The sequence below is a fragment of the Rhinoderma darwinii genome, chromosome 8 (genome assembly GCF_050947455.1).
Source record: "Rhinoderma darwinii isolate aRhiDar2 chromosome 8, aRhiDar2.hap1, whole genome shotgun sequence".
Classification (NCBI taxonomy): Eukaryota; Metazoa; Chordata; class Amphibia; order Anura; family Rhinodermatidae; genus Rhinoderma; species Rhinoderma darwinii.
In genome coordinates, this window is record NC_134694.1 from 101,227,656 (window position 1) to 101,243,887 (window position 16,232).

Here is a 16,232-nt window from a genome sequence, read left to right on the forward strand (position 1 = left end):
TCTGCCTCAGTCACTCTCCGATCTACCTTCTCAGTATGCCAGTTTTGCGGATGTCTTCTGCAAACGAGAGGCTGAGACGTTGCCTCCACATCGGAATTATGACTGTCCCATTGAACTGGTTCCCAATGCTTCTCTTCCCCGTGGATGAGTATATCCTCTCTCCTTGCCAGAGACTTTATCGATGTCAGCCTATATCAAGGAGAACTTGGAGAGGGGTTTTATTCGAAAATCTTCCTCCCCGGCCGGGGCAGGATTCTTCTTCGTTAAAAAGAAAGATGGATCTCTCCGACCCTGCATTGACTACCGTGGTCTCAATCAGATCACGGTCAAGAACAAATACCCGTTGCCACTCATTTCCGAGCTGTTTGATCGCATACGAGGAGCCAAAAATTTTTCCAAGCTAGATCTGCGAGGGGCCTATAATCTAATCCGGATTCGCCGGGGTGACGAATGGAAGACAGCATTTAACACCCGCGATGGGCACTACGAATACCGAGTGATGCCCTTCGGACTGTGTAACGCTCCCGCAGTATTTCAGGAGTTCGTTAATGATATCTTCCAAGATCTCCTCTATACATGTGTTGTAGTTTATCTCGATGATATTCTAATCTTCTCCCCAGATCTGATGACCGATCGGAGGCACGTTCGTCAAGTTCTTCTGCGACTAAGAAAGAATCGCTTGTATGCCAAGTTAGAGAAATGCACCTTTGAAAAGAGGTCTCTGCCCTTCCTGGGCTATGTCATCTCGGATCAAGGCCTTAAGATGGACCCTGAGAAGTTAAAGTCTGTCCTGGAATGGCCACGTCCTCAAGGCCTAAGGGCCATACAGCGGTTCCTGGGTTTCGGCCAATTTCTACCGGCAGTTTATTCCGAACTTTTCTTCTCTGACGGCCCCCATCTCTACCCTTACCAAGAAGGGTGTGAACGCCAAGGTGTGGACTCCGGAGGCAGAGTCCGCATTCATTAGCCTCAAGAAAGCCTTCACTTCAGCTTCGATCCTCCATCACCCTGAAATATCTCGGCAGTTCTCACTGGAAGTGGACGCTTCCTCTGTTGGTGCAGGCGCACTTCTGTTCCAGAGGAGCTCCAAAGGAAAAGCAGTAGTGTGTGGCTACTACTCAAGACTGTTTTCCTCTGCTGAGCGCAATTATTCCATTGGAGATCGGGAGCTACTGGCTATCAAATTGGCCCTGGAGGAGTGGAGACATCTTCTGGAGGGCGCTGCTCACCCCATCCTGATCTTCACCGACCACAAGAATCTCACTTACCTTCAGTCCGCTCAAAGACTGAATCCTCGTCAAGCCAGGTGGTCACTGTTCTTCACCCGCTTCCAATTTCTGCTCCACTACCGTCCCGCTGACAAGAACGTGAGGGCCGATGCCCTGTCCAGATCATTCGAAACGGAAGACACGGTGGAGTCCCTTCAGACGATCATAGACCCATCCTGCGTTGTCACCGCCAATCCTCTGCAGCTTAGAAATATCCCTCCAGGGAGAACTTTTGTTCGGTTGGCAGACAGAAAAAGAATTCTCCGCTGGGGACACAGTTCTAAACTAGCTGGGCACGCCAGTGTCCGTAAGACTCAAGACCTGATCGCTCGTCACTTCTGGTGGCCCACGCTACCTAAGGATGTTCTGGACTTTGTCTCTGCTTGCACGGTGTGTGCCGCTAACAAGGTGGCTCACAGCAAGCCTGCCGGCCTGCTTCAACCCCTGCCTGTACCCAGTGCCCCCTGGCAGCACATCGCTATGGACTTCATCACGGACCTTCCTCTCTCAGCAGGATGCAACACCATCTGGGTGGTGGTGGACCGGTTCTCTAAGATGGCACATTTTATCCCGCTGACCGGCCTACCCTCTGCTCCTCGACTGGCAAGCTTCTTCATTCAGCACATCTTCCGCTTGCATGGCTTGCCTCTTCACATTGTGTCCGACCGGGGGGTTCAGTTTACCTCCAAGTTCTGGAGAGCCCTCTGTAAACTCCTGGATGTGAGTTTGGACTTTTCCTCTGCCTATCACCCCCAGTCCAATGGGCAAGTTGAGAGGATCAACCAGATCATGGAAAATTATCTCCGCCACTTCATCTCTTCACAGCACGATAACTGGGTACAGCTTCTACCATGGGCGGAGTTTTCATATAATAACCACACAAGTGAGTCCACCACCTCCACTCCGTTTCACATCGTGTACAGTCAACATCCCAGAGTTCCTCTTCTAGTGTCGACTTCATCTCAGGTACCCGCTGCTGACTCTGCATATGGGGACTTCCTGCAAATCTGGCAACAGACCCGGTCCTCTATTTTGCAGGCGGTAGATCGCATGAAGGGTAAGGCAGATACCAAAAGAAGAGAGCCGCCTCAGTATCTTCCTGGGACTAAAGTCTGGCTGTCCTCTCGAAACATTCGCTTGAGGGTGCCTTCATACAAGTTTGCTCCCAGGTTCCTTGGTCCCTTCGAGATCCTGCAAAAAATTAACCCTGTTTCCTATAAGCTGCGGCTGCCCCCTACCCTCAGAATCCCTAACTCCTTCCATGTGTCCCTCCTGAAACCAGTGGTCCTGAACCGCTACAGCAAGACCTCTAGTTCCACAGTTGCTTCCAGCGGTCCTTCTGATGTATTCGAGGTAAAGGAGATCCTGGACCGCAAGAGGGTTGGAGGAAGGACTTTCTATCTGGTGGACTGGAGAGGGTTTGGTCCTGAGGAGAGGTCCTGGGAGCCAGAAGAGGACCTCAGCGCCCCTACTCTTATTAAAAAGTTCCTCTCTCACTCTGGTCCCAAGAAGAGGGGGCGTAAGAGGGGGGATACTGTAGCGCCCATGGCCGCGGGCCGTCGGGTTCACTCACCTCCCGACGCCCACAGCCATGGATCTGTGAGCGCTGGTCTCCGTCTCCCTCCTAGGAGATGCCAGCGCTCACTTCAGCTCCGTCCGGCTGGGTCCCGTAGGGTGCGGGCACACGCTCGCGCCCGCTCTTAAAGGGCCAGCGCGCGCACATGAAAACAATGTTCATTAACCCACATGATTTCCTGCCCTATAAGAATGCCCCAGCCCTTCTGATCCTTGCCTGAGCGTTGTTAGTCTTTCCCAGTCTGTCTCGCAAATGGTCCCTTAGTGTCTCCCGTTCCAGCTGTTACCCGTGCCCTGTTACCGTTCCTGTATTCCGCATTGTTCCTGTGCCTACCCGTGTTCAAGTGCCATCTGCCACGTCAAGTGCCATCTGCCACGTCAAGTGTCATCTGTCACGTCAAGTACCATCTGCCACGTCAAGTACCTTCTGCCACGTCAAGTGCCATCTGCCACGTCAAGTGCCATCTGCCACGTCAAGTGCCAACTGCCACGTCAAGTGTCTTCTGCCACGTCAAGTGCCATCTGCTCATCGGATACTGCCCGCCACGTCTGGCGCCACTTTCCGCACCTGCCTCCATCCGTGCTGAAGCCACAGCCACCGCCCGGACTATTTCAGGCACCTAAGCATTACTGTCTGCCATCTTACTTTCACATAGACTGTGACCTGGTCAGCTGCCTGCCCGCTACGGCGGAGCGGCCTAGTGGGTCCACAAACCCAGTGTCCGTGACAAGGGCGCAGGTTAAAGTCTATAGTTCGTATAGGGTACCTGTGGCAGCTCGGACAGTAGCAAGGCAGGCTCGGCTGGGACTAGGCAGCAGGCAGATGTCAGGCATGGTGAAGCCGGACAGGAGTGGTACGGCACACGACCATGGATAGCACGGGATACAGGTAACAGGTACACACTAGGAGAACATCGCATAGACAAACTTAGGGTACGACAACAACGCTCAGGCATAGAAGCAAGGGGCTGAACCCCTCTTATAGTCCAGGGCACTCATGGGCTGATACTTCAATAAAGTCCGGTGCGCGTGCGCACACCCTACGGGATCCGGCTGAGGTGAGTGGAAGTGAGCGACGCATGGCTGCGGCCGTCAGGGGGAGAGTGAACCTGACGGCCCGCAGCCACGGACATGACAGTTTGGTAATATCTACAGGGAGCAGTGTGTGGTAATATCTACAGGGAGCAGTGTGTGGTAATATATACAGGGGGCAGTGTGTGGCATTATCTACAGGGGGCTGTGTGGCATTATCTACAGGGGGCTGCGTGTGGCATTATCTACAGGGGCATCGTGTGGCATTATCTACAGGGGATGTGTGTGTGGCATTATCTACAGGGGGCTGTGTGGCATTATCTACAGGGGGCTGTGTGTGTCATTATCTACAGGGGGCTGTGTGGCATTATCTACAGGGGGCTGTGTGTGGCATTATCTACAGGGGGCTGTGTGTGGCATTATCTACAGAGGGTTGTGTGTGGCATTATCTACAGGGGGCTGTGTGTGGCATTATCTTCAGGGGATATGTGTGGCATTATCTACAGGGGCTGTCTGGCATTATCTACAGGCGGGTGTGTGGCATTATCAATAGGGGGTGTGTGGCATTATCTACAGGGGGCTGTGTGGCATTATCTACAGAGGAAACTGTATATAAGGGGGCATAAACTGGGGGCCTAACCTCTATATGGGGGCATAAACAAGGCCTAACTTTTATATGGGGCACAAACTGGAGGCCTAACTTCTATATGGGGGCACAAACTGCCATTTTACTGCAGCTTTAAGTGAGTTCCCCCGCAAAGGCGCCCGCTAAGTCTGTGTTACCCAAGGGCCCACATAAACCTGGAGCCGGCCCTGAACCTAGTGCCGCTTCATTCTAGTGATATATGGAGTCACAGTGGTTGGTGACATATCCTAGAAATATGGCACCAATATCTATGATGAGACAACCCCTTTAAAGAGACTCTGTCACCACACTATAAGTGCCCTGTCTCCTACATAAGGAGATCTGCGCTATAATGTAGGTGACAGCAGTGCTTTTTATTTAGAAAAACTATCTATTTTGACCACGTTAGGAGCAATTTTAGCTTTATGCTAATTAGCTTCTTAATGCCCAAGTGGGCGTTGTGGAGAGAAGTGTATGACGCTGACCAATCAGCGTCATACACTTCTCTCCATTCATTTAGACAGCGCATAGTGGCACTGAGTTGTTCACGATGTGCTGTCTTATACTGACATATAAATGTTACTGAAGTGTTTAGACAGTGAATAGACATTCCTTCCAGACATGACGGGATGTCTTTTCACAATCCCGGCACTTCGATAACGTTTCTGTGGTATTTACAGCAGAGCAAAGAGTAATCTCCCTGTAATCTGTCATTTACAGCGAGATCTCGAAAATTACGCTTTGCTCTGCTGTAAGTACAAACAAACGTTAATGAAGTGCAGGGATTGAGAATAGACATCCCGTCCTGGCTGGAAGGAATGTCTATTCACTGTCTAAACACTTCAGTAACATTTATATGTCAGTATAAGACAGCACATCGTGAACAACTCAGTGTCACTATGCGCTGACTAAATGAATGGAGTGAAGTGTATGACGCTGATTGGTCAGCGTCATACACTTCTCTCCACAACGCCCACTTGGGCATTAAGAAGCTAATTAGCATAAAGCTAAAATTGCTCCTAACGTGGTCAAAATAGATAGTTTTTCTAAATAAAAAGCACTGCTGTCACCTACATTATAGCGCCGATCTCCTTATGTAGGAGACAGGGCACTTATAGTGTGGTGACAGAGTCTCTTTAAAGGGGTTGTCTCATCATAGATATTGGTGCCATATTTCTAGGATATGTGAAGGAGTGAAGTGTATGACGCTGATTGGTCCCCCCTTGGTATCATAACCTATAGTTAAGAAAAATGTGATCTCCGCCCTAACTGCAAATGCATACAAGTATTTCCCAAAGCCTAGTACCGTTATTAACCCTTTCACTAACACGCCCCGGTGTACAGCATATAATAACGTTCTATACGTCACTTTCCAAAGAAAACAAAAAGCAGAACACGTGGCCTGTACTTGGGGGTCAGCGTACAAGTAACCACGTGATCGCAGGTCAGTCTGCAAGCTTGCTGGGCGCTTCACACAACTCATTCAGACGCCGCTTAGAATCCTGGGAATTATAGTTCACCCTTTGTTTTGACGATGATGATGAGCGTCTAACTAAACTACATTTCCCATCGTCCTAGAGTATTCAGCGTTTTATTGGTCAGTACGCGCAGCGAATAGCTTCTCTTTTTCCATTCTTGCAATGCATACTGGGAATTGTAGTTTTGGTGATGCTTCTGAGAAGAGGGAGTAGAGCGTCGAAAAACTACAACGTCCATAATGCATAAAGTGAGGAGAATTATGCCGTCCAGTTAAAATGTGAAGCTCATTAAGACGTTCGTAAGAGCCCCCGGTCTTGCCTGCAGCTGTGCAACAGGTTTTGTTGGTTTCTTGTGGGTTTTTTTTTTATCGTAGTAATTTGTGTCAAGCTGTAAGTTTTGGGCGAGTGATGGAGTTGTATTGCTAAAACTTATATGCGTGTGTTTTTGCTTTTTCATGTATTTGTATATTGCAATGTATCTCTAGCTTCTTTGAAACTACAACTCTCAGAACATCCTGGGAGTTCTAGTATTGCAACAACTAGTAAGTTTCTTTTCTCCAAGGTGTTTTGTGGGTTGTTTTTTTTTGTCGGCCGTTGAATCTAATGTAAAAAACACACCGGCATGAACCACAGTAAAAAAAAAAACTCCACACAAGCACACGGATGTGCGTCCGTGTGCTTTCCGTCATTTTCACGCACCCATTGACTTCAATGGGTGCGTGATGCGCAAAAAAACGCTCAAGTATAGGACATGCAGCGGGCACACGCTGCGTGAAAAAATCGGCATGTCTGAATGGCCCCATTGACTTGCATAGGTCTGTGCGACGTGAGTGATTTTCACGCGTGTATCACAGACGTGAAATACGCTCGTGTAAAGGCCATGTATCCTATTAGGGCTCATGGATGATGATCCTATAGAATGGGAATAGATCCAGAGCAGAGAGGTGGGAAACCTTCCCAAAGGGTTTTGATATATTTCCTATGCACCATGTTCTAGGATCTGTTCCTATCATTGGTGCCTTATTTAGGGCTAATTCTGTCTGGACGGACTCCATGCAGCATAACCAGGAGTCCCTAAGGGTCTGTTTTTTGCAGAGTTATAGGCACCAATTGCGCTGCTGTACCCTATAGCGGTGCTAAGTTTATTGTGGACTTTATGGCTGTGTTTGCGCATTGTGGTTTAACTCTTTTGCTGCCTCCACAATTTTCACACTTTTGACATACGTGATCTGACACCAGAAATTTACCTATCAAACTAGCAACAGGTGAGTTCTCCTGAATGTAATGTTTTTGTTTTTTTTGGGGTGGGGTTTCAATATAAATTTGTTTCAAATTTCACAAAGAAAAAACAAAAATACATTGTTATATACAGAGATCCAAATCCAACAAGGATCTGTGCAAGGGTCCACAAGGAGAAAACGACGTGCATGTAAGGTAGTAGAAAAGCATAATACAAAGAAATAACTACATAAACCGCACTCGTGTAAGATAGTACATCTGACAGCTAGGTCGAATCGGTAAAAAAAAAACACTCGCATGTATATAAGAGTGAGGAATCGATCATGCTGGACCAGAAAGGTGGAAGCTTGAAATACTATCTGGCAGATCCTGACATATTGGAGAACAAAACCTTGATTTTTAGGGGTATTTGTTCGAGTAAAATGGTATCCATATAGACCATCTAGAAAGCAGGCGGGACGTAGAGTGGTTGTGTAAAGCTACAACTTTTTCCATATTAAATGCGAATTGCACGGAATGACAAAGTTCTGTAATAGTGGAGAGCTACAGGTTTTAGCGATCGTCCGTCTAGCAGTTATATGTCCGATAACTGTCCTAAGATTCGGAGGGAAGTCTGATAAACCTAAAGAAAAGAATTAGTTTGGGCAGTAGTCGAATATTTAAATCGGTAACTTCCTTGATTAGAACGGAGGTAGTTTGCCAAAAGGAGTTAACTAGAGGACATTCCCACCAGACATGCGGTTGACGCGGTTTTGTTGCGTTTGAAAACCGCATGCGGTTAACTCCATGCGTTTTTTTTGTCTCTGTAATGCTTCAGTTCTGTTGCGTTTTTAAAGGAAATAATTGATGGACATAGTTTTCACTGGGGTTGAAGTTTTTTAGGCGCTTCCCGTATATAGTTCATTACAATGCATTGCAGGACTGTTAGCAAAAACGCAAGCAGTTCAGCAACAACTTTGGCAGCGCGGTCATTAACTGCATGCGGTCGGACATTATGAAGATGCGTTCAAAAGCACAAAAAACACATTGTAATATAATAGCAGCCGTCTGTCCATAACCAAAATTTCACCATTGACTTCTATTGAAAAATGACTTGCTGTGGTTTAAAAACGCAACATAAGCGCACCGTGTGGCCTTCTTCTAAAACTGAAAAATGTTAGTTGGAAAAATCCGTGACCCTTTAGATACGCCTTACTCACTTTTTCGAATCTGCAAGTGTTTATAAAAATCCCTTGCATGTAATGTAGAATTGGAAAACTGTCCAATTGTATTCAGCCCTGAAGACATCCAGTTCCGCAAGTCAATGTCTGGAATTAACGTGTTCAGAAAGTGCAAAGGTAAATCACCTAAACTGGGTAATTCAAACATGGAGTTGCAAGAGTGGAGATGCCGCCAGGCTTTAATGGAAGCTGTTGGGGTATGTTCACACGGCTTATTTTCGGGCCGAAAAATCGGAAGCAGAACGCCTCCAAACAAATGCCGATTGATTGCAAAGAGAAAAACAGCGTTCTGTTCCGACGGGCTGCGAAAAAGTGCAGGTCACTTCTTGGGACGTTTTTGAAACCATTTTCATAGACCCCATTGAAAACCACTCCCAAAAACGCCATCAAAATCGCGAGTGGCTTAAAAAAACGTTTGAAAATCAGGAGCTGTTTTCCCTTCAAAACAGCTCTGTATTTTCAGATGCTTTTGACTCCGCGTGTGTACATACCCTAATACTAAGACGTTTGGAACAGTGATTGCTTAAGGGGGGATGTAGATGGGTTTAATAAGGCAATCAAGACACCCCAAGGTGGAGCTTTCAATTTCTGCCCACCTCTTATCAGGAGTTAAATTGCACCAGGCTTTACACAAAAAACAGAGAAAAGGCCATACTTACATAATGGGCAGGTAAAAACCCGTTCCCAACAGGACACGGACAGGTAAGAGATGCAAAGGTAAGTATGGCCTCTTCTGTGTGTTTTGTGTAAATTCATGTCCCCCTGTTTTTATCCACCAGTCTGATCCAGACGAGCTGCCAAATAGTACTTTTTTTTTTAAGTCGGGTATCCCCATAGCACCCCTGGTCCAGGGTCTAATCATAGTTCAGAGTAATGTTTTCCTCTTTCACATGGTGCCTCCTCTGCAGAGAAAATCACTTTATTCAATATATGCAAATTAGCATTTTGGAACAATGGTGACGCCCTCGTTCCAAAATGCTCATTTGCATATATTGGATAAAGGGATTTTCTCTGCAAAGGAGGCACCGTGTGAAAAGGAAAATAACATTCTGTTCAGGTGAGCCTACCCTATTACTCTGTTGCTCGTTTGATAGGTAAATTTCTAGTGACACTCCCTTTAAGTGGCTTCCCCTCATTAGAAAAAAAAACAAGATGGTAGTGATTTTATAAATCTGATGGTTTTTGTATTGTGGTTTGTTTTCCTGATATTCATACTGTCCAACAATCCAGCACCTACCCCTTTTTATAAACCTGGCTTTGTTGCGAATGCTCATTAAAGGCAAAGCAAAAAATTATTATAGACAGTGGCCATAAGAAATAAACCATGCTAGAGTCCTTCTGTTTTATCTCCGGGTAGGTTTTTTGTTTTTTGTTTTTTTTTGAGTTGTCGCCATAAAAGCTTATGAACATTTGGATGGTGTAGATGTGATTATTCGTTATACAAGAGACTTATTAACTTTTTGTCTACTGCACCATGACACAATAGTTAAAGGGTAACAAAACTTTTTATAAAACTGTGACATGTCAGTGGGAGTCTGAGCGCTGATAGGTGAATGCTGTGCCGCCTCGTTTTCGACCGGCTTTCTGAGGAAAGCCAAGCGAGCGGTGTATGGATTCGTAGACTTCCTATTGAGCCTGTACACCACTTGCTCAGCTTTACATGGAAAGCGGATCAGAAACGAAGTGACACAGCTTCACCTGATCGCTTCTACCGCATAGTTTTAGCAATCGGTAGGGGGTCTCAGCGCTCGGACCCCCACTGATCAAAACCTCTGGCATGTCACGTTTTATAAAAGTTCAATTACACTCTTAGAACGTTTCTCCATGTCCCACGCCAGGTTAGTGAATGTGAAGTACTAAACCTTTAACCCCTATTCTTTGACAGTACTAAGGAAAGTGTCAACAATTTGGTTTACTCATCAGTCATATTTTATGCTCCTTAGCAACCTTTGATACCTGAGGAGGAAAGAGAAAATTACTGCCAAGATCCTGATTCTTCAGTACGGATCAACTTTCAAGACTCCACCAAGTAAGTTTGTTCGTTCTTTTAATCGATTTATCGTAGCGTTTTGAGTCATGTTATCCATCCTTGATAGGTGGAAGTCTCTGAGTAATTCTTAAGGGAGGATTGAGTCCTCTCCATTCATGTTCTGTTTCCATCATTCCCATAGCTCAACTGCCGCTCCGTTAAGTTTCCCCATCACTGTGGTCGAGTAGTGAGGAGGAACAAGAGGGGTTCAGGACCCCCATTCTCACGATTGGTGGGGTCCCAGCAGTGGTACCCCCCAGTCATCAGACAATTTATTACCCATACTGTGAATAGTTGGGGATACCCCTTTAAGTAAGACCTTAATAAGATGTTACTTACAGAATTTCCCCTTCCAAATTCTGCCCACCTTTCAGAAACAGAAGATCTTACGACTGTATGTAGCTTGTTGAAGGTATATCGTCTGTCATAAACCGCCCCTAACTGCTCACCAGTCTGCAGGGAAGTAAATCGATTCCGAGCGGAGTATGCCACTTTCTAATATATTCTTTAGTGGCACTATGCAGCTTCACTGCAGTTCTGTCTACATTTATTTTCATCAAAATAGGATTAATACTGCTGTAAGGCTTTCTTCACATACACTTTGTGTGGCTGTTTTTTGGCTAAAAAAAAAAGTCTTAAATAAACATTAAGTTTTTTTGTAGTAAAATGGTACATGTGGCTCTTGGGCCTCCTTCATAGACAGAATTTTAGTGTCCTTCTGTACATGCTTTATTTCGGGCGTTGTGTAAAATCCTATAGAAAAGCGTAAGGGAAAACAACTGGAAAAAAACGTTCCTGACCACAAAGTTGCCTCAGGCTAAGGCCTTGCTCACACGAGCGTATTTCACGTCTGTGTTACGCGTGTTAAAACAACGCACGTCACACGGACCTATGCAATTCAATGGGGACATTCAGTGTTTTTCACGCAGCGTGTGTCCGTTGCGTGAAACTCACTGCATGTCTTATACTTGTGCGTTTTTTGTGCATCACGCACCCATTGAAGTCAATGGGTGCGTGAAAATCACGGACGGCACACGGACGCACATCCGTTTGCTGTGCGTTTTTCACGCAACTGTTGCTAAAGAAATGATGAGAAAAAGGAAAACGCCTTCAGTTTCTTTTGCTGATGTAATAAACGAGTGACATACGCGCGTAAAAAAACGCAGACACTCGCCGTACACGGATGTCACACGGAACTGCAACGCAAGAAAAGCGCTGCGTTTTTTTTACTCGCGCAAAACTGACACGTTCGGGTGAATAATGCCTAACAGTGTGTAGTGAATTTGATATTTTACTATAGACTTAAAAGGGGTATTCCAGCCGTTAGCATTTTTTTTTTTACCTATCCACCTGATGAAAAATGCCTGATCGGTGGGGGTTCAACTGCTGGGACCCCCCACAGATCACCAAAACGGCAACTAGGAGCGTGCCTGGCCTCCGCTCCATTCAAACTACTCCTAGCCGCTGTCTTGTGGCTGGAGGGACCAGGGTCCCAGCGATTGAACCATCACCGGTCTAGCATTTCTCGCCTATTCAGTGAAAAATGGACATGTCAAAAGTTTTGATTGGTGGGGGTCCGAGCACTGAGACCAATACCAATCGCTAGAACGAAGCAGCTGAAGTGCTCGTGTGAGCGCTCAGCCGCTTCATGTCTGTTCGGCTTTTTCCGGAAAGCCGATGTATGGGCTCATAGACTTTGTATTGAGTCCGTTCACGATACATTTATTTCCGGAAAAAGCCGAACAGACACGAAGCGGCTGAGCGCTCACACGGGCGCTACATCTGCTTCGTTCTAATGATTGGTGGGGGTCTCCGTGCTCGGACCCCCACCAATCCAAACTTCTGACATGTCACTATGACATGTCAGAAGCTTGTCAAACGTTTAGCTACACTTTAAAGGGAATGTGTCGCAAATTAAACTTTTTTTTTTTTAAGTGTTGTTACTTATTTCTATTATTTTTTACGTTTTTTGCTGTATTTATTTTTTTTTCCGTATGGTGGGAAGTATTAAAAATTAAATAATAATTTGACATGTTTTCCAATGTTGGCCACCAGGGGGAGCACTTCCCAGAATTACAGCAAGGTGAATAAGGCAAAGCAACCTGACTCACAGCTGTTGTAAATGTGGGAGGGAACCTCACCCCCCCCCTCTCACAAGCCAGGTAAAGGTGTCTTCAAATTGCTAAGCAGTGTCCGTCAGCCATTTTGGATGTGTTCTAGGACACGCCAAAAGGCTAAGTGTATGTTCACACGCTTACTAAACAAAGGGAAAACCGCTTCTGATTTTCAGCCATTTTTTAATCAAACTCGCGTTTTTTAACGGCGGTTTTTGGAGCTCTTTCTATAAAGTCAATGAAAAACGGCTCAAAAAAATGGCCCAAGAAGTGATGTGCACTTCATTTTGGTCGGGCGTCTTTTTACGTGCTGTTTTTGGAAAACTACCACGTAAAAAACGCCCTGTGGGAACAGAACGCCGTATTTCCCATTGAAACCAATGGGCAGATGCTTGTAGGCGTTCTGCTTCCGATTTTTTTCAGCTGAAAACTTTGTGTGTGAACATACCCTTAGGGTATGTGCACACACTAACTGCACTTACGCCCGTAATTTGGAGCTGTTCATTGAATTCAATGAAAAACGGCTCAAATTACGTCCCAAGAAGTGTCCTGCATATAATGTATATAAGTGTCCTGCACTTCTTTGCCGAGGCTGTTATTTTACGCGCCGTCTTTTGACAGTGACGCGTAAAATTACAGGTCGTCTGCACAGTACGTCGGCAAACCCATTCAAATGAATGGGCAGATGTTTGCCGACGTATTGGAGCCGTCTTTTAAGGCGTAAATCGAGGTGTAACATGGCGCCGCACCTGTCCTCAGGTCGTGTGTGGTATTACAACTCTGTCCTATTCACTTCAATGGAGGTGAACTACAATACCAGACACGACCTGAGGACAGGTGCGGCGCTGTGTCTCCAGTCCAGACACCCCTTCTGTCCTGAGATGACCCAACGGGGGAGGCGGGTGTCAGACACCCACCACCATCACTGCAGACAGAACCACAACTACGGCATGAGGGCAGGGCTTGTCCTGAGTGAACTGTCTCTTGTTATGGACAGAGTTATAGTCACATGAACCCCGTCTGATGAACCGGTAACCTAGGTCCGATCACATGACAGAGGGGGATCACCAAAAACCCTGTGCACCCTCAGCCCGTCCATCCAGCCCTTTCCTGGTTATATCTGCGTCTGGGAAAGCTGGGTGACTACCATTACCCCTCCTAGTGGAGTGTGTTTGGGGATGTGACTAATGAACCTCTCATACTCCAGTAGGAGGGGTAATTGTGGTCATAAATCTCTAATTGTTCTTTCCCAGTACAGTTTCTTCATGTGTCCTTCACACAAGGGGGGAGGGGGGGGGGGGCTCTTCGGGGGGGGGGCCGTCGGGGGTCACGAGAGCGGGGGTCTGTGAGAGAGAGTGGGACATGCAGAGACGCACATCTTACCTGCAGTGCAGCTGGTCTTCAAGATGGCGCCTGCTCTCTCCCTGCAAACAGCTGCTCTGCGCAGGACAGAGCCATAGTGCAAAGTCAAAGGGACGGGTCCCGTTCATTGACTCCTATGGACTGTGGCTGCCGTATTCCATGTCTGTATGTGTCGTTAATCGACACACACAGTAATGGAAACAAAAATGGCAGCCCCCATAGAGAAGTAAATGAATTAAAAACGAAAAAAGTACAACACAACAACATACATTAATAAAATTTCTTTATCACACTAAAACCCATAACATATTAAAAAAAAGTTGGTCGTGACACTGTTCCTTTAAGGCTGAAATACCTCTTGAAAATCTATAATAAAATATCAAATGCACTACACACAATTGTGTTTTGGTTTGTGGCTTTCTATGGAAAGTCCTGCCAATCCTCCCTGCTCCTTCTGTGCTGTTAGCCTAAGATTACTTTGATTTTCATTCTCCAAGCAAAATTGCCCTCAGCTAAGTTCACACTTGTGCTGCATAATTAGTTAGGCTATGTTCACACCTGTGTCTGTTTGTTCAGTTCCGCTGTCACAGGAGCAGAACAAGGGAATAACGGAAGCAACGGTTCTGTTGCACAATAGACACCGCTGACAGAACCCATTGACTTTAATGGGTTCTGTCAAGGTGTCTGATTTTACTGGAAATAATAGTGGTTTAATATCTGGGTTACATTGACGCCAATGATTAAAATAACCTTTCTCCATAAAAAAAACGGATGACTAACATAATGGATTCAATTAAAAATCCCATTTTTAATTGAACCATTTTTATCTTTTATAATCTAAAAACAGGCCAGAGTAACAGATCATACAATGCAAGTGGGAATTTAGCCTTAGGCTACATCTACACGAGTGTGACAGATTTAAGCGCGTAAAAAACACTCGTAAATCTGTGCATTGCGTCTTTGGATCAGTGTGGCATGCGTTTTTTCACACATGCATCAGTGTGCTGTCCATGGGTTTTCACATACCCATTGACTTCAATGGGCGACTAGGTGCATGAAAACTTACCAATCTAGGACATGCAGTGGGTTTCACGCAACGGACACTCGCTGCGTGAAACTCACGCATGTGTGAATAGCCCCATTGAAATCAATGGGTCCGTGGGCTGTGCGTTTCAACGCGCAGCCCACGGACACGAATCGTGCTCGTCTGAATGAGCCCTAAGACTTCTTTCTAGGCACACACTACCTGACTATCCCATTGTTAAGAATGTTGTTAGGCAGTGTATCTACTCACCTGACTGTTCAGATGTGACTTAACTGGGCTGGCACCAGTTCTCATGAAGGCAACCTCTATCCAAATGTCCGTTTATTGTATATTGACATCACAGCTAGGAGTCCTTTGTTTAGGACTCCTCTCTATAGGCCATAGTGGAAAGCTGCTAAGTAAGAGGGGTTCCTACTCTGGTGTATTGGTCGGCCGCTCATTTGAATGTGCACCATGGAATACTACATTTGTAGCCGGACAATAGTTCCCCAGGCTATACCTGCTGAACAATGGGGTTTTCTTGGTGAAACAATTTTTTTTAAATTTTTTTTTTTTACGCTACGATGTATAATGGGAATTGCATATAAATGCAACAGTAATGTTCTATGATATTTTGTCAGCACTATTTGTTAAAATGGATGTTATTCTTGATCAGTAACTTATTAAAGATGGCCTTTCGGTATATAAACCGTTCAGCCATCAGATTAAAATCACTGACAGGTGAAGTGAATATAGTTGATTATCTTTGCGACAGATGCCATTGTGACGAGTGGGATATATTAGGCAGCAAGTGAACAGTCCGTTCTTGAAGTTGATGTGTAAGAAGTAGGAAAAATGGGCAAGTGTAAGGCCTCATGCACACGACTGTGTTCAGTCCGTGATATACAGGTCGCATTTCCCGGACCAGTACCGTTCAGGGAGCTGGGCTCCTAGCATCAGTTATGTATGATGCTGAGTCCCTTCCTCCCTGCGGGACTACTGTCCCGTACTGAAAACATGTTTCAGTACGGGACAGTATTCCCGTGGGGAGGCCGGGGCACCTAGCGTCCTACATAACAATGATGCTAGTAGCCCGGCTCCCTGAACTGTGTTCGATCCGGGAAATTCAGCCGATGTGCAGTCCGTATATAACAGACTGAACATGGTCGTGTGCATGAGGCCTTAGTATCTGAGCAACTCCGAAACATTTGTGATGGCTGGACAACTGGGTCAGAACATCTCCAATATAGTAGGTCTTGTGGAGTG

At 46.0% G+C, this 16,232-nt stretch overlaps 1 protein-coding gene across 5 annotated transcripts in view; it reads left to right on the forward strand.

Moving 5' to 3' along the window:
• TMLHE (trimethyllysine hydroxylase, epsilon) overlaps positions 1–16,232 on the forward strand; it is a 35,380-nt gene that overhangs the window by 3,085 nt on the left and 16,063 nt on the right. The window contains exons 1-2 of one of the 5 annotated variants that reach the window (XM_075835998.1): positions 6,207–6,314; positions 10,381–10,466. The gene's annotated coding sequence lies outside the window, so the exon portion shown is untranslated. Of the gene's footprint in view, positions 1–6,206; positions 6,369–10,380; positions 10,467–16,232 lie in introns of those variants that run through there. The other 4 variants (XM_075835999.1, XM_075836000.1, XM_075836001.1 and 1 more) reach the window with 4 other exon arrangements.